Consider the following 11,260-nt stretch of genomic DNA (forward strand, 5'->3'; position numbering starts at 1 on the left):
GAGATGAAGGCCACCTGTGATCTCTGCTTCCCGTAATCACTTCCACCTCGTGTGAGTTCGCTGCCCAGAACAAGCATGGCCAACTACAGTTCTCGTTGGTCGCCTTGGCCACCCTCGGTCATGAGCTCATCCACCATGGTTACTGGCAGTTGTCCAAGTGGAGCGCGGACATCAGTCCAAGTAGAATCGCGGCCACCATCTTCACCAAGCGCTACACAGCCGTTGAAGTCGAGCACACACAAAAGTCCAACAGTGCAGCTTCTTCCCGACCTTCTGCTCATGGCGCTCGAGCCACCTGCACCTCTTTGCATCAATTCTAAAATTCCCCGCGCATCAGTACACCTATGTATTGCTTCTGCGATTTTCAAATATGGTTACAGTTGTTGCTTCGATTTTGTTGTTGATTTACATAGTTGCCGATGGAATGAATTACTAAAAGTTCAAATTTGCTAATTCCTGTAGTTCTGGTTCTCTGGATTGGTCTTGATAAAGCTTTCATACAGGATACAACTTAAGCTGGAGTTCGTCGCTAAGCAGGTTTGATTTTGTAAAGTTCAAGTTTTTTGTGTGTGAAGCAGTATAGCTCAACTACATTTTGTTCCCTCTTTACTTTTAAATTGCTGACTGGATGTTGAACTAATTCTCTGCCTTCTCCATCACTTACGTGGTTCCCTATTTGGTTGATCTATTGTACTCATGTATATTTCAAGATACTAGGAAACGTAGCTATCAATTATCTTGTATACAAAAGGTTTGGGACTGGATCTTCTAATGAAAGCTGGAGCAGAAGAAGAAGTCCAGGAGGGAGAGGTGTGTGATATATGTACACTTAATTACCTACGGTGCACTTGTATTTTTTTTCCAAACTTTACTGTCTATGTGAACTATTTCAAGCTCATGGTGCGGTTACTACACAAAATAAAATAGTTCAGCCTATATGTGTTAGTAGTCCATACTTGTTATGGTGTTTTCATACTTTCCTGTATTACCAAAAAGATGGTGCTTTGCTATTTCTCTATTAGTGTTTCTGTTAGTGGCTGCAAATTGAAAGAGCTGTGGAACTTACCCGTGGGCATTTTTCCGTAAAAACATTGCTACTTGTTTTTTCCAATTCCAGGTTTACATTCTAGCATACTTTTTTTTTCTTATCAATTATTCATCTATCCTTCCTTGTAGATGGAGATGTGAGCATGTATACATATGTTCTGGAGACACTAGACTTATCCGGTGGTGTGTGCGTGCTATTGTATCCTCTTTCGGCCACTCTAATCTACACCCTCAGTACAAGCCGATGCAACGTCAAGGTACACTGGAATGCATATGTGTTTCTTCTGTGGTGATGATTTTGGGAGTAAAATGGAAAAATTAACAAGAGAAATATAAGAGCGTTTAGATCACTATTAAGAGCGTTTAGATCACTAAAGTAGTGATCTAAAATGCTCTTATATTTCTTTACAGAGGGAGTACTCAAGTCCATCTTGCAAACCAGTAGCAGTTCTATAGTGCAAACATGCATCAAATTGAAAAAACCGATCCTGACTTGAAGCAAATTCATATCTGATTGTTTATTTCGTAGCTCATCGATACTCATATAAGCCCATGCATATCCGGGTGTTTATTACTTCCAACTCTGAAGCTTGACATGCATATTTGGGGATGGTTTCAGGTACTAGTTTGGAACTGTATCTAACCGATACTATAAAAAATTCAGCAGATCGACAGGGGTGCGGGGTTCAGTTCGACGATGACGAGCCAGGCAACTAGCCTTTGCATCATGAACTGGCGCAGTTTGATCTTGTAAGAAATGGAAATTCCCTGATGTTGAGTGTGTCAGTACATTTGCTTGGCAGCTTTGCTACTCTAGTTAGTAACATATCACTTGCTAAATCAAAATTATTTTGTTGTTCACTTTCCTGTGTTTTGTTGAATAATTCTCAGGCTTTATTTTCTGAGAGCTACAAAAATCATAGTGCTCAAAATACTGATGTGTGTGTCATACTTGAATTAAATAAAGTTAGAGGAGAAAGTACCCATATTCCATTACTTTGAGAAGTACAAGTACACCTTTCTGACAGTACAGTGTAGGCCCGGTGTTGGCCCTGCACAAATGGCGTCTTCAGCTCAGCACGCTACCTCCGTCGGTGGGTCTCCGTCCCTATTCAAATTTTTCCGGTGCATCTTTATATTTTGTTCAGTTCAACTATTTGCCGGTCATAAGTCCAATTTCATCTGTGTTTCCATGTTCTTCCTATAGCATAAGTTGATTGGCATTACTGTAACACTGATCAAGCCAACTGCATGTATTTAGTGATTAATGTCATTTGGAAAAAACTTTTACACTTGCTGTGATGCCTTACAATCAAGACATTTTTTATATAAACACTGTTGCAATATGAATGTCAAGGAAAAGCATGTGAAAATGCCCTCTATAGGAGAAAGGCTTCTACAGAAAATACTGTTGCAACATTTTAGGCATGCGATTACAATTTTTTTTGGCAATTTATTTTAGGTATGCGATTACACTTTTTTTTGTCGTCAGGCGTTTGCTTAAATGCCTAAACAAAGATCTATTTTTGTTCAGTTCAAAATCTAGTTTTAGTTCAGTGCAAACCTTATTTTAAGTTTACTACAATTTCTTATTTTAGTTCACCTTTGGGTTTTTTTTCCGGATCATCTTACATGCCAAGCACCAAACCGACACCGCGGCTTCTGCTGCTGGTGCTAGTGTGGATGTTTAGCAAGTTCAACTACCAGTCTACGCCGAGTTCAGGTACATTGTCGTGGACGGCCAAGTTCCGGGATGCCTCTGTGCCTAAGGCAAGTTTACGCACTGTAACCAGTTCTTTGTAATAGTCCTATTTATTTCTTTGATCTTGTACATCAAGCTTACAATATATCTATTGATCTGACATGTTAATTTGGGATTTAGTTTTCTCTCGTTCTTCTAGGATTTGTCGCCACATGATTTAAGCTTGGGCGGTGGGTAGCACATAAAATGCATGCCCGCCACATGTTCGCTATATTGCTGTAGTAGGATTTTAGATTTTTCGTTCTACCTTGGATGCACTGAATACCTGACATGTTGTGAAATAATTAAGTACGGAATACTGAGGCTGTATGATCTATTAACAACATGAATTGTTTTTACATTTTTTCATCCTTACTGGATGTTGAGCATGGCTTGATTATATTTGGCATTAGCACCATCGGCGTGTATGCAAAATCCTCTTTTCTCTCAATTATGGTTAATGATATTGTATGATACATAAAAATTGAGATATGAGGGCACTCTTGAATAACATAAAAGTTCAAGTATGATTGTTAGAAAAGTACAAAAATGAATGTCTCAAATAACATAAAAAAATATGTGTTAAATGCCTTAGACGTGAGTCCTCTAAAGCTAATTAATAGTCTGTATAATAGCAAACTTTAAGATGTCTTTCATTTCCTTATCTTATTTCAGTGAGAATTCCTCCAATAAACTGATGTTCTTATTTCAGTGACACACTTAGTTTAGTTCCCATATTTTACTTCAGTTCAATAGATAAATTATAAGAAGTAAAAAATAACTCCTTGACTGTACCGATTTGCAGCAGTGTAGTTTGCTTCCTTTAAAATTCAGTTAGTTCACCTCGGCCAGCAACTCCCGCGCCAAAGCCGCCCTGAGGGCGTACAGGACGGCGACGTGTTCGAGGACTGCGACTGGTGGCAGATACAACTAAATTCAGGGTGTTCTTATGCTCTTTTCTTTTTAAGTGCGTTCAATAAAGTCATCTTGAAAATGCTAAAAGAGAGTTGTAGTCTTCTCCCTCAACAAAAGTTTGGATTCTAAAGGTATTTATGAAGTGTTGTTAGTTCCGTTTCTTGTCTTCATGATTTTGTGCTTGCTTATCACAAGTTCATGTTACATGCTCAATGTTACAACAGGCCATTGACAAAAAAAGCTCCGGACGCCTCCCTCCGAGATCCGGCCGCCTTCCCCCTGAGGTCCCATGGACGCACCGCCACCTCCCAACCCCTCCTTCCGCAAGGTAGCGCTCTGGGCCGCCCTCCTCACCGCGGTGGCCCTGCTGGCCGTTGGCGGCGGAAGCTGGGTGGCGGGTGCTGGCATGCTTCTTCTCCGGCGAGGACGCCGTGCTACACCGGCGCCGCCACACATCTTCTGTTCTCGCTAGTATATTTCCTGTAGCAGTTCTTCAGTGCACACAAAAAAGACTAGCATTTCAATTACTATCAATTACTAAATTCTTCAGTTCAGTTCAATTACTGAAATTATTTCAGTTCAATTCTTTTAATAAGTTTCATTTCGAATATATTATTTCTGTTCAATTCAGTTTAGTTCGATGTAATGCAAAAATTCTGAAACTGCTAGATCCGTGTGAGTATTTTGGGTTAGGGTAATGCATGGCTGACTAATTGTTTTATTGTTGTACTAATGGCCGTTTGTGTGCAGTGCTAATGGCAGTACATTTTGGGTTAGGGTAATGGATGTCTGACCAAAGAAATTATTGTTGTACTAATGTAAGTACTAATGGCGGTTTGTGTGCAGTGCTAATGGAAGTACGATGGATGATAGACTACATAAATTATTGTTGTGTGTGTGATGGATGATACCACTTGCTTTTCATAACATAAAAGATATACATCAATTTTAGGATTGACGAGGCCATGTCCGCCTCGGTTTTCTGGGATCTTGAACAATGGAATGACGATACACACTGAAATGGCATACAGAAATCTGAATGCTCACACTTGCTACTTGCTAGAGTTGATACTAGGCTTATTTTCATTATGCCACTTGCTACTTGTAGTTGTCATGGGTGCCCGTTGAAATAAGTTGTTTTTGTTAACATGATATTGGTCAATTAATTTTACAGACCTCTTATTGGAATTGGGGCTGCAACTAAAGTAGCAAACACGACTACGTGAGAAGGGTGAGAATTAGTGGGAGCAGGGTATGGATGAGGAAGGAGCACCAGTATCTTCAATGTTGCTGTTGTTTCGTTTCCATCCCTCTCACGTGTGCAGGTGAGCTTCATAATAGAGTAGCTAGACCTATCCGCCTTCCATTTTCTGAATTTTTCTGGGAGCTAGTAGTACCTAAAAGGAGGAAGCTGGCAACTCCGTTTACCTAAACGTGTATAGCACATGTGATGCTACAGAATTTTGTTGGAGCTGGATGAGACTTTTGCCGTTCCCCTTGTACTCCTTCATATAATCAGTTCATGTTTTCAAACCATGTAAGGTAAGATATATCACCTAGAAAGGTACAAAGTAAAACTTCTATAAGTTTAGTGCGTGTGCGGCTGCAATTCTGAGCTTCTTGTCCAGCTATACTAGTGCTGATGAATATTGATTTGATTGAAAATTTAGTTGATTCCTGAGACCCTTGCTAGTCCTTCTACATACAGAAAAATTTTATTCATTGTGAGAAGAGAAAAATGTTGCTCTAGTTAGTTTCTCTTTCAACTATATCATGTACAAGCTCTTGTAGATACAACATGTATAGGCTCTTTATTATATGCCTAGATCAGCACTTCTTGTTTATATGTTACTAAATTATGTAGAATTTCTTCCTGTTTAAGCATGTTTATATGCCTAGCTATCCCAAGTGCTTGTGGTTGTTTATTATATGTAACTAAATTGTGAGAAGTTGATGCTTAATGTTCTAGTTCATGCTCCTCTGCAGGTCAACCTCCTGGGATACACGAAGTTTCAGTTCGTCGAGAGGCTTCCTGGAGCTTCAAAACATTTCACTTCAACTTTTTAGGCTTTTTCAGTACATCTTACAAAGTGTGTAAGCTCCCTGGAGTAGCGCCTTCGACGCTTGCCCTGCTTCAGCAGTCGTCATCGTGAGGATTAGCTACCGTCTATTTGGCACGGGACCTACCTACGATGGTCCCATCTATTGTGAGGTACATCCTTTTTGAATCTCTCCTCTCCGGCTCCGCATGGTGAAGATCTCCGTGTCTACCATTTGTACTGTCAATTTATTTTGAATTGAACTGGTGCTGCACTTGATTCAGATATGAGGGAAAAACATAACTACATAATTCAGTTTCTGATTTGCATCCTATAAAACCAAACAGTGAAGAAACACACCCCTGTACTTTCGCTCTTGTACTGACAGATCATGAATTTAGGAAGCTGCAACCTTTGACATTATTCTGTATTGAGATTTTGGTGCGAGAACAAGAACGTCGAGAGCATGTGTATGGACAAGTAGTTGTGCTTGGGTAGAATTTATTGAGGATTTTAGAGAGCTGGGCAAGCCAAAGTAAATCATGCACTCACCCAAAAGTTCAGCAAAAACGTTTACCTCAGTTCAGACTCAAGAGTTGCTGGTTTCGGTATTTCCTTACCTTCATGTGCAGTAACAAAGTGCGTACATTTGGTGGTTTTGTGAAGGAGTTAAGCTTTTATTTGATTTTCAGTTCGGGTTTATAAATGGAATAAATTTATGTAGAATTCAAGGGACTGAGATTAGATTTGTACTGTTTGTTCATGGAAAAGGAATCTGCTCTTCTCTTTGTTGAAATTACAATATGTAGTTTTGCTCTCAGCATTGCAATTTCACATGTTTGTTGTATTAATTATTAGTTTGTCTAATTAGCCGGCCGTGTTGTGTATTCTGGTCAGTTCGTGTGTGTATTGTGTTGCCCTCGAGCTGTATGAGAGGCCGCCCGCGGAGCCGAGGAAGTCGTCGATCTGGTCGAGGCATGCTCTTATTCTCAATTTTCAGTAGCACATAAATTTGAAAGTTCGAATGCCAGACCTTGGTAAGTTCTCCTTGACAAAACATCATCTCTCATATTTGTTCCTACTTTTGTAGGTTGCAGCAAAAACAAGATGCACATGTTCATTTTTTGTATGCTTTTCAGTACATCTACTTCCTGACGGTGAGTTATATTTCCTTTGTGTATCCATCTTCATATATAGCACAAACAAGTGCTTGTGGTTATGCTTCAGAATGAGCACTGTACTGCCTCTTGGTTCAGTTCAATATATAATTTTAGTTAAGTGCAATATATAATTTTAGTTTAGTTCAATATCTTGAGTATCACCTTTTTCTCCCATGAACTCATGCTAACTATGAGCAACTAAATTCACTCTGAATATGATGATACTAAACCATAAGTTAGCTCTGAACTCACATATTTGTCTTAACAATTGACAGGTCTGAATATGTTGCCCCCACCATGCCGATTTACTGCTGCGACCTCGTTGATTCCCAGCCTTTGAACTGCTCCCTCAATCCCCTCCGTGGACCACTGCCGACGGTGGGCTGCACCTTCCACGGGAAGCCACGTGATCGTGTAGACGCATGTCTTCATTGAGTCACTCACTGCGCATATGTGTGTGTGTTGTGTTTGTGTGTGCGTGGCCGCGACCATGCTTCGCATTTCGGTGTTGTGTATGTGTGGTCGTGTGGTCGTCTCACCTCAAACACATCCTAGGCTGGTGCATGAGTTGCTGAGGAAACGCCCAAGGTTGTGGCCTCTCGACCACAACTTCGTCTCATGGAAGTTGTTGGATGTGGACAGCCAGAACAAGTTCAATTCCACATGGCTCATCGAGGAGAAAAAGAAGAGGAACTTGAGTGGTTTCTCTGTGGAGAAGGGTAGAAGAAATTGTGCTCTGAACATGCTTGTTGATACGCCCATGAGAACGGGTGCATTTTTCTATAGATTTTTGTGTTGCTGACAAAGCTACACAAGTTGTATTTTTACAAGTTGAACTTAACAATATCATCTAGAAAGTTCGTGCATGTGTGGATGTTCTTTTGACATTGAACTGTTAAGTGCTTGCAAAATCTACAGTGTTGATCCATCAGCATTCGCAGCTTTTCACCTTAGTTGTGTATGTTATGTGTTTCAAATGCTCAATGAAGTTTATGCTCTCAGTTCATGTATAACTACCTAGGCATTCATGTATTACTAACCAGTAAGTACACCCGTTACTTTTCCCACTTATCTGTGCTAGTGGTGAATAGTTCAAATTATTGGCAAATTTTGAAGTGTTCAAAATTGATAAAGGTGGTAAGTTCGAACGGAAAATAAACGAACCCTTAGGAAATTTAACTGAGGGAAAATAGTGAGTTCATGCATTACTAGTGCTCTCTCTGCTATCCTTTCAGTTCAACAATATTAACCATGCAAAAACATACAAAAACGGAGTAAAGTCTAGTCTGTGAAAACATGCTCGGTAAAAAACTATGCGGACATCAGTTCAAGTACATTTTTTTGGAACCATTTAAAATTACTCAGTGAAAAATACATCAGTACAAATACACACATAGATCAGTACAAGGACTCTATTTTTTCTAACGGGAAAACAACACGATGACTCTCACCGTATTCAAAATTACTCTTAAACGATTATAAATTTGAGAAAACGTCCAACATGACTAAGTTTCACATTTTTGATAGCTATCCAACGATATATTATTTGCCCCATTCGACAAACTTTTAAAAAAACGCGTTCAAAACCAATTTTAACAGTATTTAAACTCATATTTAAATAGTAAAGAATTAGAAAAAACTTTCTATACGCAAAAGTTGCGCATTTTCCATAGCTTTCCAACGCCGTATCATTTGCATCAATCCGACAAACCGTTTGCAAAAACAGTGAAAATACATTTCGCCCAGAATTTCACCGTTTTTCAAATTACTTTTAAAACATATAGAATTTGAAAAAATAGTAGATATATGGAAGATGCGGATTTTCACAAGCTTTCCAATGCCATCTCATTTGCTCAATTCCGACAAATCGTTTGAAAATTAAGTCCAAATTACGATTCGCGTTTTCGGTTTTGAAAAAAATGGTATTTTCAAAACTGCTCTTAAATCATTATTTTTTTGCAAAAACAAATTATAAGATTGTAATGTGGATCTCAAGAGCTTTCGAACGATATATTACACGCCCCGTTTCGACAATAAAAATTGAAAAAAAATTGGACTAAAGAAGACGATTTTTAACAGCAACGGGAAGCATCAGTTCAACCACTCGAATTTCATCAGTTCAACCGCTTGAATTCATCAGTTCAAGTAGGGCACCAGAATATTCTGTTACGCGTAACAGAATAGTCCAGATGTGTGTATGTGTGTGTGTATATATATATAGGACAAATATTTCCTACAAGCAGTGGTAGTTACCACCACTTACTTTTGTATGTTGTATGTAGTATCTGTTGAAACCGAGAGTATGTACGTGTAGTATGTAGTATATAACAATGATTAGATAGTATATATACAAATTTTTAGGTAGTATGTACCATTTTTGAGTATGCTCTTTTTTACGTACAAATATGTACGTATTTCACAAATATAACAAAAACTATGGGCTCATATGCAATTTTTTCATGTAACTTGTTTTGAAATATCTTAGATATAGTATACGAACATATTTAATATAATAAAATAGTATATATAGTATCACATGCTAGTATATAAGACATGTGGGGTAACTACCACCGGGTGGTAGGATGGTATATGGAAAATGCATACTACCATTTAGTGGTAGTTACCTCCACCTTTTCCACCACAGGATTCTTTTAGATTCGTGCGTTTCTAAACGGGTTACCGAACCAATGTTTCTTTACCAACCCAATTGGTCGTACCAAACTCTGCTATTTGCACGAACAATAGGTATATTATCCTCTAGTTTTTTTATTTGCACGAACAGCGGGTATATTATCCTCTAGTTGGTTGAACCAACAGCTGAAAGCATGAATTAAATAATCGCATGGTCGCGTTGCCGCCGTCACACATTTGGATGGATCACAATCGCTTGACAAATTTCTCCAGGTGAGTTATCTAATAATTCAATCTTCCGATCCATCGTTCACTAAGAAACAAGGTTAATCAATTTATGTAACTACATACACGATCTAGATTGCTAGGTTATGTATAATTAATGGATTTTCTCAATGGGATCTGGTCAGGAATTTTTTGCCGTGCGGCCGCGGTGGATCATAAGCATCCGATGGTACATCAATGGAGATCGGGCAACAGACTCAAGCGTAGATCTGCTGGTGTGATTTTTCATGCCTCTCCTACCATGTGATTGCAGAGCAGCCATCCAAGGTAGGCATGCACGCCAGGCACTATCGACGACGGCGCCGTAGCAAGACGCGTGCATGCCTGATGCTTGTGGCCATGATCGATGCTTGCGACCTCCCTGTGAATCTGTGATGCATACATGTCATCACGTATGATTCACATATGTAGATATCATGTTCTTTATAATGTATATGGAGTGTCTCAAACTAGATGTACCCTGCCGCAAATAACATTCTTCATACTACTTTTTCAAACAAAGTATATAGACCACATACTCCCTTCTTCAAAACCATATCTTCCACATACTCCCACGAGCTTAAAAAAAGGTTCAAGCCACTGCTTCAAAATTAAGTGCATTCTTGCACACTCAATTTTTAGGTTCAAACAAAACTACATATAAAGGTTTCTTTTAGAAGAAAAAATTATATACTCCCGCTTTTTTTTTGCAGGGTGATATACTCCCATCTCAAAGAAGATACACATACACTCAGTACTTAAATTTTAAAGATATACTATATACTACAAAGAAGAGTACTTGCATGTGCTCCATACTTCAAAAACAAACTATATACTACATACTAAACACCATATTTTGGGTCATAGAATTTTTTTTCTAACATATTTGTAGCAAAAAAATGTTAATAGGGGATACTCTAATTTTATGTTAATACTTCATACTTCATACTCCATACTTCATACTCCATACTCCAATAATTATATGCTAATACTCCATACTCGAAAAATTGAGAAGTATACTCCGTGAACTTTAAAATTGAGAAGTATAATCCGGTAACTACCACTGCTTGTAGATAAAATTTGTCATATATAAATTGTTTGGGGCACCTAGGTGCCTAGGCACCTACGCACGTTATGGCAAGTACTATTCATTAGTGCATGGTGTACAATTGACAAAATAATGATTTTTCATGTTTTGTTTCCATGTACTAGTTTCCTAAATAGTCATGATTGTTTTCTATAATAAAAATAGTCTGAACACTTATACTTGGGTATGTATATATGTATATGTACCCGAGATACCCACGTGTATATGTTATTATACCGAGATACTACTTTGTGGGTATTATACCTAACGCAAATTTGCATGCATTGATATTATACCCAATGAAAATATACACATAAATATCATACATTTTAATAAGTACGTGTTGATGTTATACCCAATGAAAGTATACACATAA

At 38.5% G+C, this 11,260-nt stretch overlaps 3 long non-coding RNA genes across 5 annotated transcripts; all 3 read left to right on the forward strand.

Annotated features, from left to right (window-relative positions):
* The first annotated feature begins 533 nt into the window (after positions 1 to 533).
* LOC123069850 (uncharacterized) lies at positions 534 to 2,660 on the forward strand. Its single transcript, XR_006433088.1, has 3 exons — positions 534 to 810; positions 1,177 to 1,304; positions 1,715 to 2,660. It is a non-coding gene; the product is annotated as an uncharacterized lncRNA (long non-coding RNA).
* Positions 2,661 to 2,676: 16 nt separating this feature from the next.
* Positions 2,677 to 6,718, forward strand: LOC123069851 (uncharacterized). 3 transcript variants are annotated; one of them, XR_006433091.1, is made up of 7 exons: positions 2,677 to 2,770; positions 3,677 to 3,834; positions 3,928 to 4,521; positions 4,878 to 5,028; positions 5,163 to 5,245; positions 5,690 to 5,915; positions 6,640 to 6,718. It is a non-coding gene; the product is annotated as an uncharacterized lncRNA (long non-coding RNA). The 3 variants fall into 3 exon arrangements; XR_006433089.1 differs by lacking the exon at positions 2,677 to 2,770 and having other exon boundaries at positions 2,889 to 3,834; XR_006433090.1 differs by lacking the exons at positions 2,677 to 2,770; positions 5,163 to 5,245 and having other exon boundaries at positions 2,891 to 3,834.
* Positions 6,719 to 6,830: 112 nt separating this feature from the next.
* Positions 6,831 to 7,830, forward strand: LOC123069852 (uncharacterized). Its single transcript, XR_006433092.1, has 2 exons — positions 6,831 to 6,899; positions 7,178 to 7,830. It is a non-coding gene; the product is annotated as an uncharacterized lncRNA (long non-coding RNA).
* The last annotated feature ends 3,430 nt before the right edge of the window (positions 7,831 to 11,260 follow it).

Source organism: Triticum aestivum, chromosome 3B, assembly GCF_018294505.1.
Source record: "Triticum aestivum cultivar Chinese Spring chromosome 3B, IWGSC CS RefSeq v2.1, whole genome shotgun sequence".
Classification (NCBI taxonomy): Eukaryota; Viridiplantae; Streptophyta; class Magnoliopsida; order Poales; family Poaceae; genus Triticum; species Triticum aestivum.